Here is a 25,059-nt window from a genome sequence, read left to right on the forward strand (position 1 = left end):
TGTAGTCTGCCTGGACTGCAGCAAAGCCTTTGACACTGTCTGCCCCAAGAAGCTCCTAGCCAAGCTGGCAGCTTGTGGTTTGGACAGATTCACTCTGTGCTGGATCAAGAACTGGATAGATGGCAGAGCCCAGAGAGTGATAGTGAATGGTGCCACATCCAGTTGGCAGCTGTCACTAGTGGTGTGCCCCAAGGATCAGTGCTGGGCCCAGTGCAGGGTTCTGCACTTTGGTCACAACAACCCCAAGCAGCATTACAGGCTGGGGACTGAGTGGCTGAGAGCAGCCAGGAAGAAAGGGACCTGGGGGTACTGGTGGATAGTAGCTGAAGATGAGCCAGCAGTGTGCCCAGGTGGCCAAGAGAGCCAATGGCATCCTGGCCTGCATCAGGAACAGTGTGGCCAGCAGGACAAGGGAGGTTCTTCTGCCCCTGTACTCAGCACTGGTCAGGCCACACCTTGAGTGCTGTGTCCAGTTCTGGGCCCCTCAATTCAAGAGATATGTTGAGGTGCTGGAAGGTGTCCAGAGAAGGGCAACAAAGCTGGTGAGGGGCCTGAAACACAAACCCTGTGAGGAGAGGCTGAGGGAGCTGGGGGTGTGCAGCCTGGAGAAGAGGAGGCTCAGGGGTGACCTCATTGCTGTCTACAACTACCTGAAGGGAGGTTGTAGCCAGGTGGGGTTGGTCTCTTCTGCCAGGCAACCAGCAATAGAACAAGGGGACACAGTCTCAAGTTGTTCCAGGGTAGGTCTAGGCTGGATGTTAGGAGGAAGTTGTTGGCAGAGAGAGTGATTGGCATTGGAATGGGCTGCCCAGGGAGGTGATGGAGTAACCATGCCTGGAGGTGTTCAAGAAAAGCCTGTCTGAGGCACTCGGTGCCATGGTGTAGTTGCTTGTTTAGGGCTGGGTGCTAGGTTGGACTGGCTGATCTTGGAGGTCACTTCCAACCTGGTTGATTCTATGATTCTATGATTTCTAAGGACACATCTATTAACTCAAACAAGACAATCCTGAGGGCCAGAAACAGAGAGCAAAAGTAAATTCCTAGTAAAGTTTACAATCCCTACTTATCACAGCCCACCTGAAATAATTCCAGCTACGTTTTTAGCTGCAGGAGCCAAGTTAAAATACTTTAGGTGGACTGGCTTTATTAAGAGCTTATGAAATAAATGAAGACTGAGTGCTTTAGTAGAGGTTTTCTGGCATCAAAGAGCTAGCTGCAATAAGCTTTCCCAGACCAGGCTGAATTATTAATGTTGATTATATAAGAGTACCATTCACCTTTCAAATGCTGAGGGTGATTAGGAATCCTTCAGAAGAATAGGTAAGGAGAAATCACTCAAACAACTTTCTTATGCAGTTCCCTCTGAAAGGAAAAGCTAATTAAAACCCTGTATGAAAGGATGCTCTGCTAATATGCATGCTTTAAAACTTACAAATATCTCAAACCCCAACCAACAACAACAACAAAGCAACCATAAAACCCCCACATGACAAAGGATTATTCCCTCACAAATTACATCTGTAGTTAAACGTTGGCTTTGGAAATGGGATGTGTTTTCAGCACCAAAGCACTAGAAAGGAAATGGAGATGTTCTCTGAATGCTTAACTGCTTGCTTTTAATGAAATCTCATTGCACTCACGTTGTTCTGTTGAGAGAGATGTGTTGAATAACACTGGAGAGCCACTGGAGCAGTACCAGAGTATTATACCATCGACATTAAATATTCTTCTTTGTGCATTCACGTCATGTTTCCATGCATTTGATGCATGAGAAGTGAAAATGGGAGGGAGCTGAAGCCACCTCAGTGTTCTCTTCAGCATTAATCAAGCTTCTGGGATGCTAAATGCCTGCAGGGTTACATCCTTAACCCTGCCAAACTACTGCCACCAAACTTTATCTCATAGAGGCAGGAGGTAGCATCGAGCACCTGATGTGGCAAACTTAGGCAGCACAGTCATGCACAGGGCAATTAAAGGCTGATTTCAGGGATGCTCATTTCCCAGATGTTTCTCTTAATCTCTGAAAGATGAAAAAGGACAGCAAGAAAATGTGCAAATTAAAGGACTGCCTGCATTAAATCAGCTCTGAACCGTCACTGCCCCAAATAAAATGGAAGGGGGGACCTGACTGTGCCTGCTGCTGATGCTGAGCCTGCCTCACCTCATTGGCTGAGCCAGCAGAGCCAGCTAAGCTCATTACTGAGTGGATTCAAAAGACCCCAAAAGACTCCAAAAGCCAGCCCTACACCTCCTACCCACAGTCTCACATCTCTGTCTTTTGCCCAGCTTACTACCCATCTCCCCTTACTACCTAACTCTCCTTTCCCTTCTGATTAATCTCAGCTCAGCAGAGCTCCTCTCTAACAGCCTCACCTTAGTCTGCCCCTCTGCTTTTCTTCCTCACTTTCCTTTCTCACCCAAATCCCTTTGTCACCGTTTTGAACATCAGGAGAACACATTCCTCACCTGCATGCAAACAACACTCAAATTGTCCCAAGTAAGAAGTTGAACTTAAAGCCTTTGAAGAATTTGAGAAGAAAACACAGTGTCCTGCCTCCCTGTGCACCAGAGGGAATCTGCTGCCCAAAGCTGCTTTTAGCCTTTTTTCCCTGATTTCTTACTGTCAGTGTTTCATAGCTGTTTCTGCTTCTTTTCCTTATTTTACTCTTCTCACTCCTCTCTCACTCCTTCAAGCACATCCCAGACCAAAACCTAGCAAAGCCTTCTTCCTTTTGGTACTTCTTCATCTTTGGTTTTGTTTCTGACGCTGTCCTGTGCATCTCTTAGCTTGGGGGCCTCCATCACTGTAATGGTTTGGGTGTTCCCTGCCCTCCCACACTTTAGAAATCACCCAGACTAGGCTCAGCCAGCTCTGGAAATTGAATGAAGCTTATATTTACAGCTGGCACAACATACAAGCAGATAGTTACAGTATATACAGTTATAGACAGAAATAGACAAGGTAAAAGGTTATACAGAAGCACAGCAGCCCTCCCAGAAACCTGAGTCCCCAGGAGGGGCTTCCAACCACCCCTTCATCTTCCCCCTACCCCTCTCAACCTTACCCCAGTCCCAAGGAAGAATGGCCAGGGGGGTTAGGAAGCAAAGTGGATTAGCCCAAAATGGAGGGTGAGGTTAGAGAGATGCAGCTCAGCCAGCAGCCCCAGTGAGAGTGGTTATCTGTGTTTTGCTTTTCTTGTTCCTATACATCTCAGCAAGCCTATGAGTGCAGCAGACATCACCATTGTTTTCCTTTCACAGCCTGTAATCTAGTTCTTCTCACCAAAACATTCTAGCCTGCTTCCAACTAGCACAATCACACATCTTCAGCTTCAGAGAGTTTCTATGGGTGCTTGCAATTGCCTTCACTGCAGGGCAGAGGCTACCTTGCCATGGTGGGCAACATTCAACCCAGCCAGCTGCAGTGGGGCTGGAGAAAAAGCCACCTCTCCATTGCAGAAGGGAAGAAAGTAAGCCAAAGGCTTGTGAGTGATTTGTTTCATGTACATTTTCTTACTGTAGTTGAGGAGCAGGGTTTTTAACAAAGAAAGACCCTTGTCATGAAGTAGAGATCAGTTTGCAGTTAGTGTACTGCAGGGAAGCATGAGCCTGTCAGCTCTGCATCACTCATTCAACTCCTCCAAAGTATGGAGGAAGGAAGAAGTCTCCCAACTACTTCCAGAACAAGAGTACAGAAGTGACAGATAACCTGTGGGAGTGAATGGGGGAAGCTGTGGGAGAGGAGGAAAAGGAAGGATGTGAGGAAAGGAGGAGGGGAGCCTTGGTTTAAATTTTTAAGGAGGCTTTGTTTTCAGTGTTTTAATTTACATATTCTTTAGGGGGAAAAAGGAATGAGGTGTGGTGTATTTGAACACTCTCCTGTTTCCCCTGCCTTCACAAAATTCTGCTTCTTCAGGCAATATTTTGTGCCATGAAAATAAGCCCACTGAGCACAGGGTCTCTGGATGGGGTAAAATTCAAATGTGACTCCTGTTGCTGCCAGTCATGCCTTGGCAGAAAGGCTGCACATAGAGTAACTGATCCCTCAGGGCTTCATCATCTGGCTCCCTCACCAGCAGAGCAGAGAGACACATAATACATACTTGCCACGTGATACTTTAACCATCTTTTGCCATCTACATCTTCATAGGCTTCAGCTCAGCCACCTGGGCTCGTGTGTGTGACAGTGACAAGTTACAGGCTGTCCTGCATCACGTGTATGACTGCCCTGCAAGTCAATGGGATACAAGCAACCAAACATGGTCCCTTCCCCTCCTATACAAACCCACTAATCCTGCTCCCTCACAGGACCAAAAAAATAAAATGCAGCACATTTGCACCTACCAAATCAATTCCACCATAGATGGACAGACCAGGGCTTAGGGCAAAACTCTGGACCTGGATTTCAGTTGAGATGGAGAGAAACAGAAGCCTCATTCCAACTCCAATTTGGATATTAGCTCGTGTATTTAATGGCCCACCCTGAATCTTGGAGTAGTTAATTTTCCCTTCAGTTTGAAAGAAGGGAGTTTAGGAGTGGACCTAGGGGCAAAGAAGAGGGTTGTTGTCAGATTTAGGGAGCAGAAGGGTGTTGTTTGTCTACAGGAAAAAAAAAAGCAAGCAAGCAAACAAAACACACTCTTCCCTTCAGAAGGAAAAGGACTGTGAGGTTAATAAAAGGAAAGGAAAAGGACTGTGAGGTTAATAAAAGCAAAGCACAAAAGCAGTACTCCTCAGGGACATCTGAGCTGGTAGATGCTGCTCAAGCAGGCCAGCAAGGGCTGTCTCACCCCTCTGCAGCAGCAGCCTGGAGCAGATGTGCAATGGCATTGAGCAGCAGCCTGGTTATTAGGCAGTTAAGCCAGTGACACACATAGAGCCAGGATATGCAGCTCAGCCAGGGCTCCTTGTTAACTTGAACTTGCTTGAGGGACCAAGGACACATAACCCAGCTGATGATGCTGCTGCTGCTTTCGTAGCAATGTCCTTGTAATTTGACTACCTTACCCTAGCAGATCATAAATCAGGGGACATGCTAACTGAGTACATGCATACAGAGAATAACTTCACACTTGCTAACACCAGTGATGGATCTTGCCAGGTTAGCAATGCCTTCACTGTGGGCACTGCCATTTACTGCAGGGCATGAAAACCACTCAAGATAAGTTCTCTCAGCCTTTTCTGCACAAGACTTCCCACAGGGAGCAAGTTTCACTCTCTTTAGTACACCCCACAAATGAGTTACCTTCCTTGGGAGAACATTCAGGCTGATGTCATCAAATAGAAGAGATGTCATCAGGAAGGACACAGCTCCAGCTGTGTGGTCTACTGGGGCAGCTGAGGAACTCTCTGCCCCTCTTACAAAACCAGCATTCAAGTCCTTTTTGTCCTCTGGTACATGAACTGGGAAATGCAACTGCACAGACAAAGGATGATTTGGGGCCTTAACTCATCGGTTTATCTTGGGAGCATTTTCCATTGGTTCATTGGCTGTTGGAGCCAACTGATCTTTAAGGTCCTTTCCAGCCCAAACCATTCCATGAGTTCAAAATGTCACTCTCTGCAGAAGAACTCATACAGATGGGAAGACAGCATCTCTGCCCCCACTGGAAGGGGTTGCTCAGGGAAGTGGTTGAGGTGCCATCCCTGGAGGTGTTTAAGGCCAGGCTGGATGGGGCTGTGGCCAACCTGATCTAGGGTAGGGTGTCCCTGGGCATGGCAGGGGGGGTTGAAACTAGATGATCCTTGTGGTCCCTTCCAAGCCTGACTGATTCTATCATTACATGATTCTATAAATCAATGCTACTGGTTAGGTGAAGAAATGCTCACGTGCCCCTCATTGCTGTGCAACTGAATCAACACTTTATTGCCTCACTACACCAGTCTGCATTTAAGTAATAGGGTGAATACCAATAAACTCCCTTCTCTCATGCATTCACTCAAGCAGAGTGGCTTTGGAGAAATAGATTTGATCCTGCTACCTTTACCAGAAAGAATGCATTTAGAAAGTAAAGCTGTGTCCTCAAAATGGCTAAGAAGGGTAAATAAACTCCAACCTTGCCTGAGTTAGGAGAACCAAAGATTTAAAGCCTTCCTCCTGGAGCATGGCATCCCTCCACTCCCACCACCTTCAGCTCAACCCTTTTGCTGTGCTGCAGTTTGGCTTGGATGTTCACCCAAGGTCTGTGAATTTGTGGCTGTACCTATTCCTACTCACTCTTTCCTCTCCCTAATTTCCTAGTGTGGATTTCTCCATTTGAAACAACAACATGATAGGGAGAAATAAAATCTCCTCACAGTCCTCTCATCCAGGCATCAGTGTCAGTTTGACCACATGTGTTACACCATCCTCCAGAAGGAGGATGCCACAAAAGGAATTAGGAGCCACAAAAGGAATTAGGCTCTGAAGGTTAAGCAGATTTTCCACTTTCAGTCACAGGCTTTTGATGGCAAAAAAAGCCTTCAGTGACCATGAGGCATCTAAACAGCCTGGAAAACAAAGGAATGAGGCAGTCTCTGCCTCCAGAACTCCTGCAATACTGCTGCTTCTTGCATTTGGTGCAAGGGTCATCTCTGAATCTGAGGCAAACTCTGTCAGATCTGAAGATTCAAATGTTACTATGGCTTTTGTTCACACCCACCTTAGAATTCAAGAAGTGATGATTCACAAGAAGAAAGCAGTCTGGGGGTCTCCTTTGATCTGTGGCCTGCTGTAACACCACTCCAGCACAGTAACAAACCCAAACCAGCAATGAAAGGTAAACTCAAGCAATTACAGCAGTCTATGAATTAAAGGTCTAGATTAACTTGGCCACTTGCATGGTAGAAGTTCACAGAGCTCTTGTTTAAGGACATCCACAGACTTTACTTCCCCCACTTATTGCCATTTTTGCTCCTGATAAAAAAGCAAGGAGAAAGTGGATCCTGAACCTTGAAAAAGGTTCACTACAAAAGGAAAAAGTTCCTCATGTAAGCATAAAGTATTTTCCACTCTTGGCTCTCATTTAGCTCTCAGATCCTGAAACAAGCAGGGAATCATAGAATCATAGAATCATAGAATCAACCAGGTTGGAAGAGACCTCCAAGATCATCCAGTCCAACCTAGCATCCAGCTCTATCCAATCTACTAGACCATGGCACTAAGTGCCTCAGCCAGGCTTTGCTTGAAGACCCCCAGGGACGGTGCCTCCACCACCTCCCTGGGCAGCCCATTCCAATGGCAATCACTCTCTCTGTGAAAAACTTCTTCCTAACATCCAGCCTAGACCTCCCCTGGCACAACTTGAGACTGTGTCCCCTTGTTCTATTGCTGGTTACCTGGGAGAAGAGGCCACCCCCCACCTGGCTACAATGTCCCTTCAGGTAGTTGTAGACAGTAATAAGGTCACCCCTGAGCCTCCTCTTCTCCAGGCTAAACAGGCCCAGCTCCCTCAGCCTCTCCTCATAGGGTTTGTGTTCCAGGCCCCTCACCAGCTTTGTTGCCCTTCTCTGGACACCTTCCAGCACCTCAACATCTTTCTTGAATTGAGGAGCCCAGAACTGGACACAGCACTCAAGGTGTGGCCTGAGCAGTGTTGAGTACAGGGGCAGAATAACCTCCCTTGTCCTGCTGGCCACACTGCTCCTGATGCAGCCCAGGATGCCATTGGCAAATGTCCTGGAGTTTCAAAACTCTTCCCAGGACAATTTCAATTCTTCTTTACCATGCTAATCTACTTCTCTATTCAAATTCACATCTCTGCATTGATTTGCTGATAAGATAACAGTGCTTTTCCCAGCACCTTTTTCCCATCCTAAAGCTGCCAATGCAGCCCTCAAACTTTTCCTGCCAGGATGCCCCATGGTGGAGAAGCACAAACCACTAAAAGCAGCATCCCACTGATTTCTTTATGTCACGTTCCTGACGAGGCAGCATCCTCAGCAAAGGGGTAATGAACCGTTTGACTGCCTGGCATCCTGGCAAGGTAGAGCCTTGGAGCATGCACTTTTACTTGCTAACCTCCTGAGATGAGCTAGTATCCCACATCAAAAAAAGACAAGCTGGTGTTAGGTACTGTTGGGTTATGCATCCACCTGATTTCATGCTGAAGTTATTACCCTTTTGCCTAGGTGAGAAGCCATTTCATGAACCACAGAACCACAGAATGGGTTGAGTTGGAAGTGACCTCAAAGATCATCCAGATCCAACCCCCTGCCATGCCCAGGGGCACCTCTCACCAGCACAGGCTGCTCCAGGCCTCACCCAGCCTGGCTTTCAACACCCCTAGGCAGGAGGCAGCCACAGCCTCCCTGGGCAGCCGGTGCCAGGCTCTCACCACCCTCACACTGCAGAGCTTCTTCCTCAGCTCCACTCTCCCCCTGCTCTGGCTCAGCTCCAAACCATTGCCCTTGGCCTGGCTCAGACCCCCTCAGCACAAGTCCCTCTGCAGCCTTCCTGCAGGATCCCTTCAGGCCCTGGCAGCAGCTCTGAGGTGCCCCTGGAGCCTTCTCCTCTGCAGGCTGCACCCTCCCAGCTCCCTCAGCCTGTGCTCACAGCAGAGCTGCTCCAGCCCTGGCAGCATCTTTGTGGCCTCCTCTGGCCTCTCTCCATAGCTCTGTGTCCTGCTGGAGAGAAGCACATGAAGAGGTTCCAGGAGATGCAGAGGGCTTGCTGAATCACAGGTAGCCTGTGTGAAGTATGGTGACCTTCCAGGAGCAGCTGGCACAGTGTGAGCCTCCAAACACACAACATTAAACCACCATGAGATGATGTGGGTGGTAGGAAGCTTCCAGAGGTTAAAGGAAAACCCTGTTATCCTTTAAAACCTCTCACTTGAGGGGGATCTCCAGCCCACAAGCCAGTCTCTATGGAAAAGCACCTATCAGTTGCTGTTAGTGTTGCTCACAATTTAAAGGACACAGAAGTGACAGGCACTGAATAAAAGCATTTTTAAATACATATCTTCTGCTTTAGTCAAGCTTTATTGCAGAGATTACACAGGATTGCTCCAGTTTGCCTTTAGACAACCCTCACTATGAATCAGCATCAAGGGCCCCCTTCATACCAAACATTTAGTTGGCAAGAGTTAAGAACTGAGTGAAATCATTGCTATATTTAAGAAGGGAACAGAATATAGATCTTTAGGCAGATAGTGGACAGGGTGACTCACTGTGCTATTTCTCCTCCCTCCCTAACCCCTCTCCCTTCCTTTTCTTGGTTCATATACCAGGCTACTCAAGGTCTATAGCTGGCTGAGAGGATAAAAGACATGAAAAGTAAGAGGATTGGTTCCTGGTTTTTTCTCCCATTGCAGTAATGACTGCCTTGGTAAAAATCAAAGCTAAGGACTGAAAGTTGCCTGAAAATAGCCTGTTTGGAGGGCAAGACCCAGCTGAATCTTGAAATCTGTCTGCTGGAAGATGACTGTTGATGTACACAAGAAATAGGCAGAAGATGGCCTTGTACCTTCCCAGTCTGCTTCCTTTCATGCCACAGGAAAAAACAACCATTATACAGTAGCAAAGAGTCACAGTATCATCAGGGTTGGAAGAGACCTCAGATCATCAAGTCCAACCCTTTACCACAGAGCTCAAGGCCAGACCATGGCACCAAGTGCCACGTCCAATCCTGCCTTGAACAGCTCCAGGGACGGCGACTCCACCACCTCCCCGGGCAGCCCATTCCAGTGTCCAATGACTCTCTCAGTGAAGAGTCCAACCTATTGGTCTGACAAGTCTTTTTTCCTGGGTACAAAGCCTTTCACACATGTCAGATCTCATTTCTTGTCTAAATTACATCTGTTATTCTATTTATATCAGACTATGCCAGTCGCTCTTTAGCACAACACCTGAACAGTTCTGCGTTCCTCTGCTCTTCTCTCTATGTAAGCTTAAGAGAACTCTGCTCAAAACAGTTAACAAAGTCCATTAAGATATTTCCCTTCAAGTGAGTGAAGAAGGGATTTACTTCAGTGAGATTTCATAGAATCATAGAAGCAACCAGGTTGGAAGAGACCTCCAAGATCATCCAAGTCCAACCTAGCACCCAGCCCTAGCCAGTCAACCAGACCATGGCACTAAGTGCCTCAGCCAGGCTTTGCTTCAACACATCCAGGGATGGTGACTCCACCACCTCCCTGGGCAGCCCATTCCAATGCCAATCACTCTCTCTGCCAACTACTTCCTGCTAACAGCCAGCCTAGACCTCCCCTGGCACAACCTGAGACTGTGTCCCCTTGTTCTGCTGGTGGCCACCTGGGAGAAGAGCCCAACCCCACCTGGCTACAGCCTCCCTTCAGGTAGTTGTAGACAGCAATGAGCTCTGCCCTGAGCCTCCTCTTCTCCAGGTTAAACAACCTCAGCTCCCTCAGCCTCTCCTCACAGGGCTGTGCTCCAGGCCCCTCACAGCTTTGGTGCCCTTCTCTGGACATGTTCCAGCACCTCAACATTTCTCTTGAACTGAGGGGCCCAGAACTGGACACAGCACTCAAGGTGTGGCCTGAGCAGTGCTGAGTACAGGGGCAGAATAACCTCCCTTGTCCTACTGGCCACACTGTTCCTGGATGCAGGCCAGGATGCCATTGGCTCTCTTGGCCACCTGGGCACACTGCTGGCTTACCTTCAGCCTACTATCTATCAGTACCCCCAGGTCCCTTTCTGGCCAGTGGAAGATTATATTACTGTTAAATAAAAAGTATTTTTCAACACTATTATAGGCCACTCACTCCAAAATCACAGCAATGTGTTCCCCAAAACTTATATTTTAGCATAAGTCTTTCATCAGTGATTTTTCTTGGGATTCCCAGCCTGTATCATACTGAAAGCAGTTTTAAGTTTCAAGGATAAAATTTCTCTGCTTGATGTTCTTGTTCAGGTTTGGTCAAAACAGTGGAATAGTAAGCTTCATATATCACTCCATAGAATCAGTCAGGGTTGGAAGGCACCACAAGGATCACCTAGTTCCAACGCCCCTGCCATGCCCAGGGACACCCTACTCTACATCAGGCTGGCCACAGCCTCATCCAGCCTGGCCTTAACCACCTCCCTGGGCAACCCATTCCAGGCTCTCACCACTCTTATGCTCAACAACTTCCTCCCCATGTCCAGTCTGAACTCCAGTTGTGCTCCCTGGCCATAGCTCATCTTCACTGTTCAGTTCAGTGTGCTTTCCCTAAATCTCAGCCCTCCTTCCAGCAAGGAGATTTTTTTCATAGCATGCTTATCCTGTTAGCTGTGTTGTCTGGTATGTTAATTTTCAGTGTCTTTGCAATCTTCACCAGAGTAAAGGCAGCAGCAGTGCTGATTTTGGACTGTCATTGCCTGGACATATATTGGCAGAAAGGGTAAATGGATCATGAAGAACCATGTGTTAATTACTTCAGAAATCAATATGTTCAACTTGAATATCCTCAAGCAAAGACTGTCCTTTGCTATGTCAAATCACAGATGTTTTGTGCTCACTGGCTTTTCCCCCAGCTCTGAAGTCACCAGAGACTCATTACTCCATCTCTGGAGGTGTTCAGGAAAAGGCTGGCTGAGGCACTTAGTGCCATGGTCTAGTTGACTGGCTAGGGCTGGGTGCTAGGTTGGCCTGGATGACCTTGGAGATCTCTTCCAATCTGGTTGGTTCTATGATTATGATTCTATGCTTATGCTTAATCTTTGCTTCCGTTCGTGGTTCTGACCATAGTGTCCTGTAAGCTGAGATGCAATAAATATTGGGAGAACTGAATGCACTGGCACTGGAATTCTGTGGATTGATCTGACAAATTGGCTGGTTTTGCTTCAGCTGTGGGAATGATTTTTTTATTCTGGGAATTAGGCCTGATAGCCTAAAAGCAACATCTAGTGCATGTCTTTTGTATCATACTCAGAAATTAGTGGCTCTAAAGCACAATAAACAACAAACACAGGTCACAGCAAAGGAGTATGGTGAAAATATCAAGATATCAATATCAAGAATACCCAGTTCTGGGCCCCTCAGCTCAAGAGAGATGTTGAGGTGCTGGAAGGTGTCCAGAGAAGGGCAACAAGGTTGGTGAGGGGCCTGGAGCACAAACCCTGTGAGGAGAAGCTGAGGGAGCTGGGGGTGTGCAGCCTAGAGAAGAAGAGGCTCAGGGGTGACCTCATTGCTGTCTACAACTACCTGAAGGGAGGTTGTAGCCAGGTGAGGTTGGTCTCTTCTGCCAGGCAACCAGCAACAGAACAAGGGTACACAGTCTCAAGTTGTGCCTGGGAAAGCATAGGCTGGGTGTTAGGAGGAAGTTGTTGGCAGAGTGATTGGCATTGGAATGGGCTGCCCAGGGAGGTGGTGGAGTCACTGTCCCTGGAGGTGTCCAAGCAAAGCCTGGCTGAGGCACTTAGTGCCATGGTCTGGTTGATTGGATAGGGCTGGGTGCTAGGTTGGACTGGATGCTCTTGGAGATCTCTTCCAAGCTGCTTGATTTTATGATTCTATTATTCCTGAAAATTATAGAGTGAATCCAGAACAATGGGAGCCTGAGAAAGAATACTTGACAACTGGATACATCTGCAATTCTACAACATGGATTACCACACAGAGCCCAGTGAGAACGTGGTGTGCATGCACTCTCCTGTGACTGTGATGATCCTCTGGATCCTTTTGGTCTTTTGAACAAATGACTTACTGTCGCTTTCTTAGCACCAAAGGTAGCAGCAGGAAAAGCTTTGGGATTCTTAGCTAAGCTTGGGTTGTTGGCTTGCTAAAGTAATCATAGAATCATAGAATCAACCAGGTTGAAAGAGACCTCCAAGATCAGCCAGGGCAGCCTAGCACCTAGCCCTATGCAGTCAACCAGACCATGGCACTAAGTGCCTCAGCCTGTCTTCTCTTGAACACCTCCAGACACGGTGCCTCCACCACCTCCCTGGGCAGCCCATTCCAATGCCAATCACTCTCTCTGCCAACAACTTCCACCTAACATCCAGCCTAGACCTCCCCTGCCACAACTTGAGACTGTGTCCCCTTGTTCTCTTTCTGGTTGCCTGGCAGAAGAGGCCAACCCCCACCTGGCTACAGCCTCCCTTCAGGTAGTTGTAGACAGCAATGAGATCCCCCCTGAGCCTCCTCTTCTGCAGGCTGCACACCCCCAGCTCCCTCAGCCTCTCCTCATAGGCTTTGTGTTCCAGGCCTCTCACCAGCTTTGTTGCCCTTCTCTGGACGTGTTCCAATATCTCAACATCTCTCCTGAATTGAGGAGCCCAGAACTGGACACAGTACTCAAGGTGTGGCCTGACCAGTGCTGAGTACAGGGGAACAATAACCTCCCTTGTCCTGCTGGCCACACTGTTCCTGATGCAGGCCAGGATGCCATTGGCTCTCTTGTCCACCTGGGCACACTGCTGGCTCATCTTCAGCTACTCTCTACCAACACCCCCCAGGTGCTTTTCTGCCTGGCTGCTCTCAGCCACTCTGTCCCCAGCCTGTAGTGCTGCTTGGGGTTGTTGTGGCCAAAGTGCAGAACCCTGCACTTGGCCTTGTTCAATCTCATCCTGTTGCCCTCTGCCCACCCATCCAGCCTGGCCAGGTCCCTCTGCAGGGCTCTCCTACCTTCCAACAGCTCCACACCTGCTCCTAGCTTGGTGTCATCTGCAAACTTACTGATGTTGGACTCAATCCTCTGGTCCAGATCATCAATAAAGATACTGAACAGGACTGGGCCCAGCACTGACCCCTGGGGCACACCACTAGTGCCAGCTGCCAACTGGATGTGGCACCATTCACCACCACTCTCTGGACTCTGCCATCCAGCCAGTTCCTGACCCAGCACAGAGTGAATCTGTCCAACCCAGGAGCTGCCAGCTTTGCCAGGAGCTTGTTGTGACAGACAGTGTCAAAGGCTTTGCTGAAGTCTAGGTAGACAACTCCATAGCCTGCCCCACATTCACCAGGCAGGTAACTTGGTCATAAAAGGAGATCAGGTTGGTGAGACAGGATCTGCCCTTCCTAAACCCATGCTGGCTGGGCCTGATCCCTTGGCCATCCTGTTACTTCTTGATCCTCCATGAAGCCAGATGCTTTTTCTTTCAAAAGTCTGTGATAAGTTTAAAACCATTTATCTTTCCAAGTGTGTCTTCACAGAACAATGTGCTAGAGACAAACTCTTCATGGAAGTAATCTCAGAATACCTCAGTTAGTTACTTTGGTCACAGATGCTACATCCTGCATCAGACCCAAGCACATTGGAAGACATAGATTCATAGAATAGTTTGGGTTGGAAGAGACCTGAAAGATCATGGTCAGGGACACCTTCCACTAGACTGTCTTGATCAAGGCCCTGTCCAACCTGGCCTTGAATACCTCCAGGGAGGGGGAATCCAGAATGTCCCTGGACAAACTGTTGCAGTTTCACCACCTTCACTGTAAAGAATTTCTTCCTAATATCAAGTCTAGAATCTCCCTTCTTCCAGTTTAAATCCCTTCCCCCTCATCCTATCACTACAAGTCCTGGTAAAATGTCCCTTCCCAGCTTTCTTGTAAGCTCTCTTCAGGTACTGGAAGGCTCCTACAAGGTCTCCCAAGAGCCTTCTCTCCTTCAGGCTGAATAGCCCAAACTCCTGTAGCCTGGAGAAGAGGAGGCTCAGGGGAGATCTTATTGCTGTCTACAACTACCTGAGGGGTGGTTGTGGCCAGGAGGAGGTTGCTCTCTTCTCTCAGGTGGCCAGCACCAGAACAAGAGGACACAGCCTCAGGCTGCACCAGGGGAAATTTAGGCTTGAGGTGAGGAGAAAGTTCTTCCCTGAGAGAGTCATTGCACACTGGAATGGGCTGCCCGGGGAGGTGGTGGAGTCGCCGTCCCTGGAGCTGTTCAAGGCAGGACTGGACGTGGCACTTGGTGCCATGGTCTGGCCTTGAGCTCTGTGGTAAAGGGTTGGACTTGATGATCTATGAGGTCTCTTCCAACCCTGATGATACTGTGATACTGTGATACTGTCCACACAGGGGAGGTGCTCCAGCCTTCTGATCATCTCTGTGGCCTCCTCTAGACCCACCCCAACACTTCAATATCTTTCTTCTTCCCAGAAGTGGATGCAGTACTCCAGGTGGGGCACGTCAAGAGCAGAGCAGAGGGGCAGAATCACCTCACTCATCTTGCTGGCCACATGCTCTAAGGCATAATTCCCTGTGTCCTGGATATCAGGCTTTTGGATAGCTTTCATTTTGCCGTTCTTGCAATGGTATAATCAAGGCCATCTCCTGCAACTGATACTGGCCACTGTAGGATATGAACCTCACGTGGTTTCCTGTGCTTGCCAGCTGGCCAGAAGAAAAGGATGCCTCTCCACTTAAAAAAGGTACTGTACTTCTCACAGTGCAGAGGGATCCTTGCTCTGCCGTGCTGTGCCTGTAGCTACACCAAATCATTTCATCACCTCGAGCAACTGAACAAATGACAGCAACTTCAGAGACTTTGTCAAGGCTGGCTCAAGTACTTGGTCAAACTGAAAGACTTCCTGGCCACTACTGGGATGAGCAAAAACTGAGGTCTCATATCAAATTATTTTCATCTGCCAGTACAGGAATAAAAACTATGTGATGTGCTGTTAAGCACAGGAGAACATTTATCATGCCATAACTGTAAATGCCATGTTGGTTTTGTGTCACTGCACTCCTCATTATTGGAGCAAGAAAGGCTCGGGTGACATCGGCTGCCACATTCCAGCTGCCTTTTGAAGTGCCTCCACCTGTTGTTCTGCCCTTTTTGGACCCCAAGCAGTTACAGCTGAGGAATCCTTGTCGTACCAGGGGAAGATCATTGTTGAATGGCTTCTGTCACACATACAGAGAGCAGCCAGACAGAGAGGGATCTGGGGGTGCTGATTGATACCCACCTGAACATGAGCCAGCAGTGTGCCCAGGTGGCCAAGAGAGCCAGTGGCATCCTGGCCTGCATCAGGAATGGTGTGGCCAGCAGGAGCAGGGAGGTCATTCTGCCCCTGTACTCTGCACTGCTTAGACCACACCTTGAGTGCTGTGTTCAGTTCTGGGCCCCCCAGTTTAGGAGGGACATTGAGATGCTTGAGCGTGTCCAGAGAAGGGCGACGAGGCTGGGGAGAGGCCTTGAGCACAGCCCTACGAGGAGAGGCTGAGGGAGCTGGGATTGGTTAGCCTGGAGAAGAGGAGGCTCAGGGGAGACCTTATTGCTGTCTACAACTACCTGAGGGGAGGTTGTGGCCAGGAGGAGGTTGCTCTCTTCTCTCAGGTGGCCAGCACCAGAACGAGAGGACACAGCCTCAGGCTACACCAGGGGAAATTTAGGCTGGAGGTGAGGAGAAAGTTCTTCCCTGAGAGAGTCATTGGACACTGGAATGGGCTGCCCGGGGAGGTGGTGGAGTCGCCGTCCCTGGAGCTGTTCAAGGCAGGACTGGACGTGGCACTTGGTGCCATGGTCTGGCCTTGAGCTCTGTGGTAAAGGGTTGGACTTGATGGTCTGTGAGGTCTCTTCCAACCTTGGTGATACTGTGGTACTGTGATACAGTGATAATTTTCACTCAGCAGCTCCTAGGGTTGAGTTGCAAGAAGCCTGCCCTCCCCAGGCTTCCTATGTGACAACCAGAAATAAGTACATAAATAAAAGAGGAAGAAAAGAGCAACTCTGCTTCCTCAGGATGCAAAATAACACCAAGATGCATCCTGAATGACTCCACTCTCTGCACACAAGTGGAGGGGAAGAGCCATGCACTTTCCTATGAGGAGAGGCTGAGGAAGCTGGGGTTATTTAGCCTGGAGAAGAGGAGGCTCAGGGGTGACCTCATTGCTGTCTACAACTACCTGAAGGGAGGCTGTAGCCAGGTGGGAGTTGGTCTCTTCTCCCAGACAACCAGCAATAGAACAAGGGGACACAGTCTCAAGTTGTGCCAGGGGAGGTCTAGGCTGGATGTTAGGAAGAAGTTGTTGTCAGAGAGAGTGATTGGCATTGGAATGGGCTGCCCAGGGAGGTGGTGGAGGCACCGTCCCTGGAGGTGTTCAAGACTGGACTGGCTGAGGCACTTAGTGCCATGGTCTAGTTGCTTGTCTAGGGCTGGGTGCTAGGTTGGAATGGATGATCTTAGATGTCTCTTCCAACCTGATTGACTCTATGATTCTATGACAGAGGTAAGGAATGGCACTCTTTTCAGTAAAGAAATTTTTCCTAATATCCAATCTAAACCGCTCCTGGCATAATTTCAGGCCCTTTCCTCTTGTTCTATCACATGATATTAGGGAAGAGACCAACCATCACCTTACTACAACCTCCTCTCAGGTACTGGTAAAGAGTAATGAGGTCTCCCCTCAGCCTCCTCTTCTCCAGGTTAAACAATCCCAGTTCCATCAGCCACTCCTCATAAGACTTGTTCTTTAGACTCTTCACCGGCTTTGATGCCCTTAAGTTTTCCTTCATTTCCTTTGGTCCCTTTAATTTTGTTCCCCTTATATTTTTTTCTCATAAAGCCATAAGACCAAAACCAGTTATCTACATGCGTTAGCAGAAGGCATGGAAATGCTTACACATATTGCTATGTAGGCTGGTGGTGATCATTGAATCATAGAATCAACCAGGTTGGAAGAGACCTCCAAGATCATCCAGGCCAACCTAGCACCCAGCCCTAGCCAGTCATCTAGACCATGGCACTAAGTGCCTCAGCCAGGCTTTGCTTGAACACCTCCAGGGATGACGACTCCACCACCTCCCTGGGCAGCCCATTCCAATGCCAATCACTCTCTCTGGCAACAACTTCCTCCTAACATCCAGCCTAGACTTCCCCCAACACAACTTGAGACTGTGTCCCCTTGTTCTATTGCTGGTTGCCTGGCAGAAGAGCCCAACCCCACCTGGCTACAGCCTCCCTTCAGGTAGTTGTAGACAGCAATGAGCTCTGCCCTGAGCCTCCTCTTCTGCAGGCTGCACACCCCCAGCCCCCTCAGTCTCTCCTCACAGGCAGGCTGGCTCGCTGGCGTGGAGCTGTGCCGTGGAACATGAGTGCTCAGTGGGTCACTTTGGGTCAGCAGAACCAGTGCTGCAGGATGAACCCCAGGCTGGGTTAAGGCACCCAATGCCGACGCTCATCACATCCACAGGACACATCCACAAGGGCAACAGGAACAGTGGTGTGCCTCTTGCCCAGCCACCACTCTACAGCCTGCAAGAGCATCAGTGTGAGGCTCCCAGAGAAAATCAGTGAGGCTCATCAGTGAAATAACTGCCAGGGAAGTTGAGCAGCGCAGTGCTGAATGCTGGTACCCTTTAGAGAAGGCTTTGCCAGCCGTTTGCTTTGTTAATGCAGGCAGCTCCAACAGCTCTAATGACTGCACAGAATGTGTGGAAGGCAGCAAAAGCACTTCAACAACAGGGAAGCAAATGACACATTGGGTAACAACAAGCATGCCAATTATTTCACCAGTGAGAGAAATTAGGGAAGGCTCTCTGGAGGTTGTATATGTGATCCCACAAATATCTGGAAACAGAGAAACCCCTGTGTTCCTGACACTGTTCCAAAGCAGCCAGCAAGGAAAATAATGCACTGGGGGGAAATCTGGCCCTTTTGGAGTATTTACATGCATGAAGTGAATACTTTGATCCATAGCTAAGACAAATATATTGAAAAGGGAGATGTAGAAACATAGAATCAGTCAGAGTTGGAAGGGAGCCCAAGGATCAGCCAGTACCAACCCCCCTGCCATGCCCAGGGACACCCTACCCTAGAGCAGGCTGCTCACAGCCCCATCCAGCCTGGCCTTAAACACCTCCAGGGATGGGACCTCAACTGCTTTCCCTGGGCAGCCCATTCCAGCCTCTCACCACTCTCAACATCCAGTTCAAACTCCTGTCCCTGGGCACCACACCACACAATCTCCACCCAGCAGTTTCCAGAATTTCATGATAATTCCACTTTGTAGAATTCCACTCTGTAGAAGATGTGAGGGGCAAGTTCTTAAGCATGAGAGTGATGAGAGCCTGGAGGTCTTTTCCAACCTGGTTAATTCTGTGTGATTCTGGAGTCACCATCCCTGGAGGTGTTTAAAAGGAGGCTGGGTGAGGCAATTAGTGCCGTGGTTTAGTTAATTAGAGAGGTTAGGTGATAGGTTGGAGTCGATGATCCTAGAGGTCTTTTCCAACCTGGTTAATTCTGTGTGATTCTGGTGGAATCAGCATCCCTGGAGGTGTTCAAGAAATGTAAGTTGATGACACCTGCAGACATGGCTCAATGGCCATGGGAGTGAGGTTGATGGTTGGATTCTATGGTCTTAGGGGTTTCTTCCAACCAAAATAACCCTATGATTCTATGCCTCTGCCACTAAACATTTTGATGTACTCATTAATTGTTCTGAGATTATCAAGAGCTAAGACCAGAAAGACCCAGCCTACTTCAAAAACTCCTCCTTCAGTGAATTCTTATTATGAGCTTTCTTTAGAATCCTTTCCACTCTTTTGCTGCTGTTTCCATTATTTTTATGAATGACATTATCCTCAGAAAGTCCATTTCTCAAACTCACACAAAGCATCTTTCCTTCCAGAGCATCACAAATTCACTTAATCCCTCGCCTCTCTCCGCCCAGACAAGCAGCTAAATGTCCCAATTCTGCCAAAAGTGAGGACCAGGCCAAGCAAAACAGGGCAGAGATGCCAACGAGAAGGAATTTTCCCTGAGTGCCATCAGGAAACACAAAGCAGGTGGACGCAGCATGCCCAAATGAGACTGTGCTCATGAAGGAGCAACAGGGAGATGCAGCAGTGGCACAGGTGGTGCTGGAAGCCAGGCCAAAGCACAGACCCATTTAATTTTGATGAGGAACAGAACTGCCTCTCTTTGACAAGGTCCTTGCTACTTCTGTGTCCTTTGCAAGTGATAAAGGACAAGTGTAAGCCTGTGAAAGTTAGGCACAGCTTATAAAAGCCCAAGATGACAGAGGATATATCAGCATAAAGGTCAGTTTAGATGGGAAAATATTATTCTCAATTTATCTGTAAAGTTTTCCACTCAAGAAGCTCAGCATAAAGCCTCCCACCTAACCTTTCTGTATTAAAAAAATGGGTTTGGAGCCTTCTGTCTGCATGCCAAGCAAAACAAACTCCAGGAGCTGATTTCCTTCATAAATCATGATAGCATCACTCTGCAGAAAAGAAAAGCAGCTCAGAAGTTTTAGGGCTTATCAAAAACAGCTGTGTCCAGAGCTCAGTCCTGGAGAGAGACATGAAAGCCAAATACAGCTTACCTTAGAATCATAGAATCAGTCAGGATTGGAAGGGACCGCAAGGAGCAGCCAGTTCCAAGCCCCCTGCCATGCCCAGGGACACCCTACCCTAGAGCAGGCTGCCCACAGCCTCATCCAGCCTGGCCTTAAACACCTCAAGGGACAGAGCCTCAACAACCTCCCTGGGCAACCCATTCCAGGCTCTCACCACTCTCATGCTGAACAACTTCCTCCTCACATCCAGCCTGAACCTACCCATCTCCAGCTTTGCTCTGAGCATCTTCATTGCCTCCTCTGGACTCACTCCAGCAGTTCCACATTCTTCTTGTGCTGGGGGCTCCAGAACTGCACACAGGACTCCAGGTGGGCTCTGACAAGAGCAGGCTAAAGGGGCAATGCCTCCCTTGCCCTGCTGCCCACACTGCTCTTGCTGCAGCCCAGCACACAGTTGCTGTCTGGACTACACTCACACTGCAGGCTCATGTTGAGCTTTTCATCACCCCAGGTCCTTTTCCTCAGGGCTGCTCTCAGCCATTTGGCACCCAGCCTGGAGTTGTGCTTGGGATTGCACTGACCCAGGTGCAAGACCTTACACTTGGCCTTGTTGAATGTCATGAGGTTGGCCTGGCCCCACCAAGATCAAACCAAGTGATTAGTTTTTATGAAAGTGAAAGGTTCCACTGCCTGTTTGAAAATGGTTTTAGTGTCTAAGTCATGTTGAAGGATATCTGGAGCACTTCATCCAGTTCTGGTGCCCCCAGAGCAGCAGGGATGTGCAACTGCTGGATGGCCACAAAGACAATCAGAGTGCTGGAGAGCCTCTGCTAGAGGCAGAATTGAGTCTCTTCAGCCTGGAGAAGAGAAGGCTCTGGGGAGACCCTATAGGGGCCCTCCAGTACCTGAAGGGGGACTGCAAGAAAACTGGGGAGGGACTTTTACAAGGGATTGTAGTGATAGCACAAGGGGCAGCTGGATGAGGCTTTGACTGGAGGAGGGGACATTTAGACTGAATATTAGGAAAAAAATCCTTCCTTTCCTACTTTTCTTCTTCCCTTCCTTCCTGACATCTTTCTTTCCCTCCTTCTTTTTTGTCAATTTGAGTGTGTTTTCAGATTGCTTTAAAATTACATTCTCTGCTCATTATAAACCAGGCAACTTTACTCCAAACTGACTCACTCTGTCACCAAGGGAGAAGGTACAATCTGCCACATGTGTCAGAGACAGCCTATGAGGCAATTTCATTTCCTTACCATTCAACAACTATTATTGCCTCATATACTGAAAAAGTGAGGATGTAGGTGGCAGTCCTCAGGTGGACACAGAAATGACAAAAAGAGGAAAGAGCTCTGGAGGATTGCTAATGGTGTTTTCAAAACACAAATGCATTCCAATCACAAGGAATATTTCTCTGTATGGAAAGTAGCTGCTTCTCCTCTGCAGCATCCACATGAGCAGGGAGGTGGTGGAGGCACTGTCCCTGGAGTGTTCAAGGAAAGACTGAATGAGGCACTTAGTGCCATGGTCTGGTTGATTGGCTAGGGCTGGGTGCTAGGTTGGACTGGATGATCCTGGAGGTCTCTTCCAACCTGGTTGATTCTATGATTCTATGATTCATAGGCCAGAATTCATCTGTGAGTGTATCTCCGTTCTGATGCTCGTATCCCTCTGCTATGAGGACAGGCTACAAGATTTGGGCTTTTCAGCCTGGAGAAGAGAAGGCTTTGAGGAGACCTTAAATTGTCCTTCCAGTATCTGAAGGGGGCTGCAGGAAGGCTGGGGAGGGACTACTGACAAGGTCTTGTAATGACAGGACAAGGGGGAATGGGTTTAAACTGGCAGAGGGGAGATTCAAACTAGATGTTAGGAAAGGGTTCTTTGCAGTGAGGGTGGTGAGACACTGGTACAGGTTGCCCAGGGAGGTTGTGGCTGCTCCCTCCCTGGAGGTGTTCAAGGCCAGGTTGGATGAGGTCTTGAGCAACCTGCTCTAGAGGGAGGTGTCCCTGCCTATGGCAGGGAGTTGGAACTGGATGATGCTTGAGATTCCTTCCAACCTAAACCGTTCTATTATTTCACAATGAGTTGACTTACGCAGGAGACTCAGGTGTCTTAAAGGGCAAGGCAGCCACATACAGCATATCTTTCCCTTCCTATATCATTCCACTGCTCTTTGGTATACTTCCAGAGCACAGGAAATGCAATCTTGCTCAGCAAGTTTTCTGGACCCTTAGCATTTGAATGAAGCACTCACAGATGTTCCCTTTGCTGTCTGCTCCTGTGTACATGATGGATCCACTCACTGCAGGCTCTCCACTGAGCTGCAGTCGCTTTCTCACCTCAAAAGGGATTTCAGAAACCATTTCAGTTCATCTGTGGAATTTTCCATCTGAGGGTTGTTATTTATTTGCATTGTCACCATGCACCAGAGCAGCCCAGTCATTAGCAAGGGCCCTGCTGTAGAGGGACTGATGAAACTTATATGGTCCTCATTCCAAGTTTCCCAGAGGGCTGTGACAAAGCAGAACCCAGCATTTCAAAATGTTAATTACCTCCAATTATAAAGAGGTAAGGGGAAAAGGAAGCCTAATGAGAGAGGAACAGGAACTGAGGACTTGTCTGCTGAATCAGTAGGGTCAATGCTGTAGCTTTGTTGTCTCTCAAAGTGCCACTGAGACAGCTGAGCTCTCAAACCAGTGAACTGTTTGAGCAGCATTTCACAACACCCAGTTTAGGAGCATGTTCTTCCCAAGAAATACTTTGTGCCCCTAATTTTACTCTTCAAAGCACACAATTAAACACACAAACAGTGTAAATGTCTCACCAGCACTGAGACTTCCATTCATTGAGAGGTTGTATATCTAGAAAGGGCTTGATGGGCAGAGGTAGGTTTCATCTCTTCAGTCTACTGAGCTGGGACACCCACATTGCAAACCAGCTGCTATTTGCAATCCAGCACTAAAAAGCTATTTGTCCTTTAAAGGGCTGCTGGGGCTCTGGGGCTATTCTCAGTGCATAGCTCAGAGTATTCTGATGAAAAAGGAGAAAGACCATCTTGCACCAGATGAGGGTTCCACAGATCACAAGGCTAGGTGGCCACTGTTAGACCTGTATGTTCATAGAATCATAGAATCAACCAGGTTGGAAGAGACCTCCAAGATCATCCAGTCCAACCTAGCACCCAGCCCTAGCCAGTCAACCAGATCATGGCACTAAGTGCCTCAGCCAGGCTTTGCTTCAACACTTCCAGGGATGGTGACTCCACCACCTCCCTGGGCAGCCCATTCCAATGCCAATCACTCTCTCTGACAACAATTTCCTCCTAACATCCAGCCTAGACCTCCCCTGGCACAACTTGAGACTGTGTCCCCTTGTTCTGTTGCTGGTTGCCTGGCAGAAGAGCCCAACCCCACCTGGCTACAACTTCCCTTCAGGTAGTTGTAGACAGCAATGAGGTCTGCCCTGAGCCTCCTCTTCTGCAGGCTGCACAGCCCCAGCTCCCTCAGCCTCTCTTCACAGGGCTGTGCTCCAGGCCCCTCACCAGCTTTGTTGCCCTTCTCTGGACACCTTCCAGCACCTCAACATCCTTCTTGAATTGAGGGGCCCAGAACTGGACACAGCACTCAAGGTGTGGCCTGACCAGTGCTGAGCACAGGGGCAGAATAACCTCCCTTGTCCTACTGGCCACACTGTTCCTGATGCAGGCCAGGATGCCATTGGCTCTCTTGGCCACCTGGGCACACTGCTGGCTTATCTTCAGCTACTATCTACCAGTACCCCCAGGTCCCTTTCTTCCTGTCTGCTTTCCAGCCACTCTGTCCCCAGCCTGTGGCACTGCTTGGGGTTGTTGTGGCCAAAGTGCAGAACCCTGCACTTGGCCTTGTTCAATCTCATCCTGTTGCCCTCTGCCCACCCATCCAGCCTGGCCAGGTCCCTCTGCAGGGCTCTCCTACCTTCCAACAGCTCCACACCTGCTCTTAGCTTGGTGTCATCTGCAAACTTACTGATGCTCGACTCAATCTCCTTGTCCAGATCATCAATAAAGGAATATTAAGTCACTCTTGAGTTTGTGTACTTGCTACACAGCCCCAACTTCTGTTAGAGTGCAAGACCACAACACAGCTGGCAGAGGAGTCTCCTGCTCAGCAGCAGGCCTCGGTTTCACAGCAATAAGCAATTGATTCATTTGCTCTCCACCTCAGGTCTGAGGTGAGACAGCCAGTAGAGGAAAGGTCTTGTGCTAACTCTGTAGCATAGGCTACAGAGGTCAGGTTAAAGAGCCCCATCAGGGAGAGGCAAGCAGGACTCAAGGGAACCAGAACCTTCCCACAAGAGGAACTTAGCATCATCAATAGAGAGGCACAGCTGCCCTGACTATCACCTTATCACCCACTGCCCACCCAGGACAGAGTTGTGCCACAAAGCCTTCACCACCCCAATCCAAATCCAGTTCTGTGCCCAGAAATCTTAGCAGAGAACAATACAAGGAGCCAAAACTGCTCTCTTCCTTCTCAGACCAGCAGCATAGCTCTCCAGCTACTCTCCTCAGTACAAACTGTTTGCAAAGCCTGCCATGCTAGCAGCTAGAGCCTCCTCTCCAGGATGAGACCTTGCACAACAACTCAGTGTTAGGAACACAGAAAATGCTGCCCTTTAGCTTTTGCCAGCAACAAGAGCAGTGATGTCCACATAGCTATGGAAGAGACTGGAGCAGTCAACTCCTGAGCTGGTTTTGATACACATTCTCCTCTTTGGCAGATGAATTTGGCTTTTGCTTTCAACTCTGCACCTTCAGGTGCTCTGGAGGGGGAATACACACCAAGCACTATGAGCAAGCAGGAATACACACCAAGCTGGGGGCAGATGTGACTGGGTTGGAGGGCAGAAGGGCT

The sequence above is a fragment of the Pogoniulus pusillus genome, chromosome 25, assembly GCF_015220805.1.
Source record: "Pogoniulus pusillus isolate bPogPus1 chromosome 25, bPogPus1.pri, whole genome shotgun sequence".
In the NCBI taxonomy this organism is placed as follows: Eukaryota; Metazoa; Chordata; class Aves; order Piciformes; family Lybiidae; genus Pogoniulus; species Pogoniulus pusillus.